The sequence below is a fragment of the Aulonocara sp. 'chitande type north' Nkhata Bay genome, linkage group LG7 (assembly GCF_057382095.1).
Source record: "Aulonocara sp. 'chitande type north' Nkhata Bay isolate Kocher_YH1m ecotype deep benthic linkage group LG7, A_spYH_male_GT1.1, whole genome shotgun sequence".
Taxonomy (NCBI): Eukaryota; Metazoa; Chordata; class Actinopteri; order Cichliformes; family Cichlidae; genus Aulonocara; species Aulonocara sp. 'chitande type north' Nkhata Bay.
The window spans coordinates 31,940,547-31,946,551 of NC_141350.1; the positions used below are offsets into that span (position 1 = coordinate 31,940,547).

At 38.0% G+C, this 6,005-nt stretch overlaps 1 long non-coding RNA gene across 1 annotated transcript; it reads left to right on the top strand.

The window, feature by feature from the left end:
* The first annotated feature begins 3,341 nt into the window (after positions 1-3,341).
* LOC147325498 (uncharacterized) lies at positions 3,342-6,005 on the top strand. Its single transcript, XR_015130571.1, has 3 exons — positions 3,342-3,414; positions 3,835-3,945; positions 5,360-6,005. It is a non-coding gene; the product is annotated as an uncharacterized LOC147325498 (long non-coding RNA).

The following is a 6,005-nucleotide window of genomic DNA, read 5'->3' on the forward strand; positions in this document are numbered from 1 at the left end:
CCTTTGCAAACTGATTACAGAGTGAGCCATTAGTTAAAGATCAAAGTCGTGTTTAGTTACAGTTGCACTTTTGGAGTCAGTCTTAGAGAGGAAGAGGAATGCTCTTTATACAGCTTTCTGCATGGACATCATTTGGGTTGGTACTTGGATGGACATTATTATTATTATTATTATTATTATTATTATTATTATTATTATTATTATTATTATTATTATTATTATTATTCTGGAGACAGCTGAATGCTTGCTTTAAGACTTAAATTGAAAATATTTTAAAAAGGTGATAGATCCAAAGGACTAACTGACTGGCATCAGCATCTCTGACATCTTTCAGTGTGTTTAAACTAGGAAATCAACCTTTTATCCTTATTGCCATTTCTCTTAGGACTGGACCTGACTTACTCATTTGCTGCTTTTTTATTGTTTTTCATCTTTAAAGTTACTTTTAAAATGTTCTTTGTATTTACCACTGCCAGCTTTGTGTCCTGGAAAACAACATTAAAGCTGTGAGAACATTCACATCACATTTTAATCATTCAGCGTGATATAGGCTGTTGCTGATTCATTCACCTCATTATTCATGGCAAATCCATTTGTATTTTTCAGACAGGTTTCTCTCAACTCATTGTCCTGTGAACAATAAGAGTGCAGTCCTGTTTCGTTTGGTCTCTTCAGAGATGTTAGCTTTCAGAGAGAGAGAGAGAGAGAGCCATCTGAGGTTAAGGTAGTGATCGACTGATCAAGTGATTAATTGTGTCTGGCTGCTGGACTTCTGCAGAAGCTCAAACAGGAGGTGTTTGAAATACAGTGAAAGTGCCTGGTAATGGTATTGCCAGGACAGCACAGTATAAATACATATTTCCTTCTGCCTTAGTATGTTCAATTAAATGTTTTAAAAACCAGATAGTACAGAGTATTCATTTAAGAGGCAGCATACTCTGACAGGTTGTGATTCAGACTGCCTTTCGTAATATTTCCTTTGAGCCCACTGAGCTCTAATCACTTTCTGATGCTCTTTGGTTCAGCTGCAGGAAGGTAACGAAGATCCCGCTGTTCTCCAACAGCTGTCTCAAACCCTGTCTGGTTAATGGCTCATAACTGACAGGACTGGTTTCATTTCATTATTCTGAAATGTCTGATAGTAGCAGGATTATTTGAGATATGTGCAATCAGTGTCAGCTCATTAGCATCAATCATTTGATCGATAAAAGCTGACATGTACCACTTTGATACCTTGTAATTTAGTTTTTCTTCTTGGAAATTTCACTTAACTCCTTTTGTGTTGATATTAATGCTTTGACAAAAATATATTTACCAGAGGTGCAGTCAAAATATTCCAGGACTTTGATTAAAATTGTGGAAGTTCATTTATAGAATATTAGGGGAATATGTAAAACCCATGATGACGTAGAGCTTATGCAACAATAATGTAGTTTGTTTCCAGTGTGCTGTTAGGATTTGAATTCTCTTGATTTGAGTTACATCAGTGGAGATTATCTTCCTGATTAAAATATTTAAGCATAATATCCCATAGGTATTATTTTCTGCTATAATTTAAAAAATCTATGAAAAATCCCAACCAAAAGAGCCAGGGTGGTACCTGCCACTGAGTCAGGCAGTAAAATCTCTTTGCAGTCAGACTGTCTACATTCTGTGCAAGCAAACTGTGAACAGAAATAACAGAAGGCCGCAAGACAGTCTTTCCTAATCAACTGTCTAATTCACAAAGATCACTTAATGAAAAATATCAAGAGTATATATGGGGGGTACAATAGTTACATTCCACCTGGGCAAGCAAGGCAAGCAGTGCTTGTCCAGTGAAATCTAAAAGTAGACATAAATTAAAACCAAAGTGAAAGTGATCCTTGCATCTCAGTGTTGTTTCCCACAAGCTTCTCTCTTTACTTGTTTGCATTGATCATTACAATTACTTTCATCTTGTGGCCACAATTGGCTATTGTCACTGGAAGCAGCTTAACTCTGCTTGTCTCAGACTCCAGTGGAATCTGTAGCATATGTGGAAAGGCTGGAGCTGGGTAAGCTCAGAGACTAGCACCTTTTTCTGGTTGTTTGTGCATATGCATTGTGGATAAACCTGTGGTCTATGAGGGGAAACTGTTGGGAGACTAGGATGCTAGAGATGCTGCTGCTGGCTCTGCTTTTACTGCTCTAAAGTTAATTACAATCTGTGCTTTGGAATCAGAGGTAGCATTAGCAAGTAAAAAAGCTTATGTGGTTTTTTCTTTTTTCTTTTTTTTTTTTACCTCACTAAACACCTTCTCAGTCATGTGTGATGTAGAGTGAGGAAGTTTTAAAAACTTCTGTAGCACTTTAGCAAAGAAAACCTTGATAATGGAAATGAAGCATCAGTGCCTAACGTGGCTGGTTCAATGAAACATTAAACAGGTGGAGGCTCCACCAGCATTTTCAGATTAGCATTTCTGAGAAATGACTTTGTTTATTGATTAAGTGTTGATTGATGCTAGTCATCACCTTCATTTTCATTATTATTTTTTTTAATTTACCCTGCAATTGACAAATAACCCCTTCACACAGTGCTCAAGCCTTTTAATTCAACAGCGATGTTTTTCTTTTATTGTTTAATCAAGGTCTAGCCCTAGACCTTGATTAAACACAGACATGCAAACACAGCTTATCAAAACCTGTGTTTGTATGTCTGTGTGTGTTTTTGTGAGGTAGGGGAGGGGGGCAAATTTTATAAATGAACTTAACACAAGTGCCATGACTTCAAGCCATCACTAGCATTATTCTATAAATTTACTGAACACATAACACTATGAATACCACAGGGACGATAACTAAGCTCAATACAAGAAAAACCCATCCCTCCCTCTGATTTCATAGCAGATGGTTCAGTCTGTGAGGCAGCGTAACATAAGCAGCATGGAAAGTGATAAGAAAACAGCATCTGCAGACTGTTCAAGTTTCTTTTAAGAGTTTCTTTCTCTTAAAGTTTCTTTCTTTTCTTTCTTTTCTGGCATCACCTTTCAACAATTATTTCACAAAACATAAGAGCCTGGCAGTCAAAATCTCACCTGCTTTATACAGAATTCCATTCACATCTGAACCTCATTAACTCTACCATTGAGGAAAACAGGGTCAACTAAATAACACAGTCTAGACAAAGAAAGAGGAATAAAATCATTCTTCCACTTAACAAATTCATTCACCCAACTAAACGGTTTGAAAAGTCAGTCTCTCCACAAAATCTGACTCATGAGGTTATTTTAAATTTAAATGAAACAATTTTACACAAAAGAAACACCCCTTCATTTGGTTACACCTAACTGACTTGATCAATGACATCATATCCTATAAAAACAGGAAGTACTGGGGTGACCCTTCCCATGTACCTGTTTCACATATAAGACCTGCACAAAGGAACACACAATGGTAAGTATAACCAAACTACATAAACAAATGAAAGATTCAAATCAACTAATGATGAAGTGACATTTAGCTTTAGGAACATTTGCACAGATGTAATGAATGTAACCAATTCTACCACAAACCGCCCCTGGATAGTATGCAGAGCTAAGGTTACATGTGCAGTGTCTACATTAAAGCACTGATTGACTATAAGTTAACAGAAAAAAACCCCCAATGTATGCAAGTGACAAATGGTAAACTAATTCAGCCCTAGCCACTTTGTCCCACAGTCCAGTTTAATTTCAATCAGCCCCACCCTTATCCTCATCTTTCGTTATTGCAAGCAGGACTGGAGCAGCAGACAAGTAGCCCAAAACATAAACCAAATACAATGCAGCTTGTATAAATGACAAAACGCTAACAGTTGTGCATGCCACGATTCAGTGGTCATTTCTTTTTTACAGGAAGTGACCACAGGGAGGTCTGGGTTTCTCTGCTGCTGACCCCCCAACCCAGCCCTGGATAAGTGGAAGGAAATGGATAGATTGATGGATGGTAACTATTGCTGTAAACTAGTGCAATGTAAATAAAAACACATTGAATTAGACTAGAAGAACTAAACTAAACAAACAAAATACATACTGTGTAACTGAAATTTGAGTATGAGTGTGAAACCACAAAAGTGCATCCCTGATTTGTGTGTTGACTGTTATAAGTGAATAAGCATTAAAAAGGGTTTTTTTCAGTTGAATTGGAAGAAAACTACAGTAAATGTTTTGCTACCGTGCGTGCGTGCGTGTGTGTGTGTGTGTGTGTGTGTGTGTGTGTGTGTGTGTGTGTGCGTGCGTGCGTGTGTGTTGATCCTGCTCTAATCTGCGTGCATAAAGTGAGATAAAGTGAGAACATTAAGTGCAGTGTGAATGCTGTCGCTAGTCAGTTTCCTGAGCAGGCGTCTGTGTTTGCTGCCACTCTTCTCACTAAATTTGTTATTGTAGATTTCAATCGAGTTTCAGTCTTTCCTCCCCCGTCTGTCACTCAGTCACCTTCTTTTTGTTTTGTTTTTCTTCTGAATAGTTTTTCCTTTTATTAAACCCTGCAGGGTTTCTTTGAGCCACCCACTCTGTCGGTATATTTTGCTTCTATTCTTCTTATCTCATTTCTTTTAGTGTAAATATGAAGCCATATACTTTCTTTTGTTTCGTTCATCGGGGAGCTGGTGCAGCTGGAAGTACCCCAAAATTCTTCTTCTTTCATGAAGATTTGGTGCAATTGAAAATAATGTGTTCATTTTAATGTTTGTCTGTGGAGAGCGTCTGTGGAAGAGTATTATCTGGCAAATGCAAATAGTAATAAATAATACAAATTCCACAAACCAATGAGTGAATGATTAGATGATGAAAGTTGCTCTACTGGAGGTCATAGGTTTTTAATGAAGCATGAAACCAGTCAGAATTCATTTCCATGGAGTGATGGTGACAGCCACCGTGGTAATGGATTATGATTGGTCCTTTAGATGTGCTCAGACTGACACGTGAAAGTTAAGACTGCAACTCTGTGTTTATTGAGAAAGGGAGAGTTGGACTACAGTGGTGTGTGCAGAAAGTTAATACAGCAGATGTGCTTCCATTGAGTTTATACAGCAAACAAAGAGCTGAGGCACCTTCAAAGAGCCACACATCTCCTCACAGGTTTCTGGTTTTCTTCCATCTTGAGTCAAAACTTTAGTTCTTCGTGTTTGATGTCAACTATTGACAGTGCAGTGAAATCCAGACAGCAAGCAGCGTGGGCGTGACTCAGAATGACAAACTCATTCTAAGTGAAAATGGGAGCTTAATTTTCAGCATTTCTGTTGTATTAAATATTAGTCAGGCTAGAACACCAATGCGGCTATGCTTTATAAAAAAAAAAAACCTTTCATTGCATGCCTGTGATAGGACATGAAATTACCGCAAAAATTCTTTATTGCCAGGTGGAGGAATACCTGGGTGCAGCTCTTCCAATATGGATGAAAATCTCAGGAAAATGGATGAACTGTGATGGCAATGGCCACCCTGAACCAAAGATGTCAAATGACATTTTGTCAAAGCCACTGACGTATCACAGAAGGCGTTCTTTGGTTGTCGTGTGTATTGCCAGGTTGAGGTATCCATGGTCTGTTAATCTGTTATGACAGTTTTCAACTGACATCTCACCTGTTTCAACAGAGCATCTGCTTCTGTTGTTGTTTAGTTGTTTCGATTCTTCCCAAACCTAATACTGCAATCACACTAGCAGGAAATGGTGGTTTAAGACTGAAGCAAGGCCAAAATTATTATGCCTTTGTCCAATCTTGTTGCCTGTGAATAAAACTATAGTTCATTACTGTTCTCTGAATCAGTTGATGGCTTGCAGCTTTTCCCTGTGGTTTGGTTTCTTCTCACACAGAGAAAAATCCAAGTGAACTCCAATTGAACGTGTCACTAAAAACCACGTGAGGATGTTCAGTCTACTTATTGGCCAAATGTGTTGGGTGGGAGCAACAAAAGTAAATATGTGAAGAAGGCGCTGTATTCTGAGAATCTACATTCATTTCAGCAGGCTGCTAGCTTGTACAGACATTTGCACGTTGATAGTAA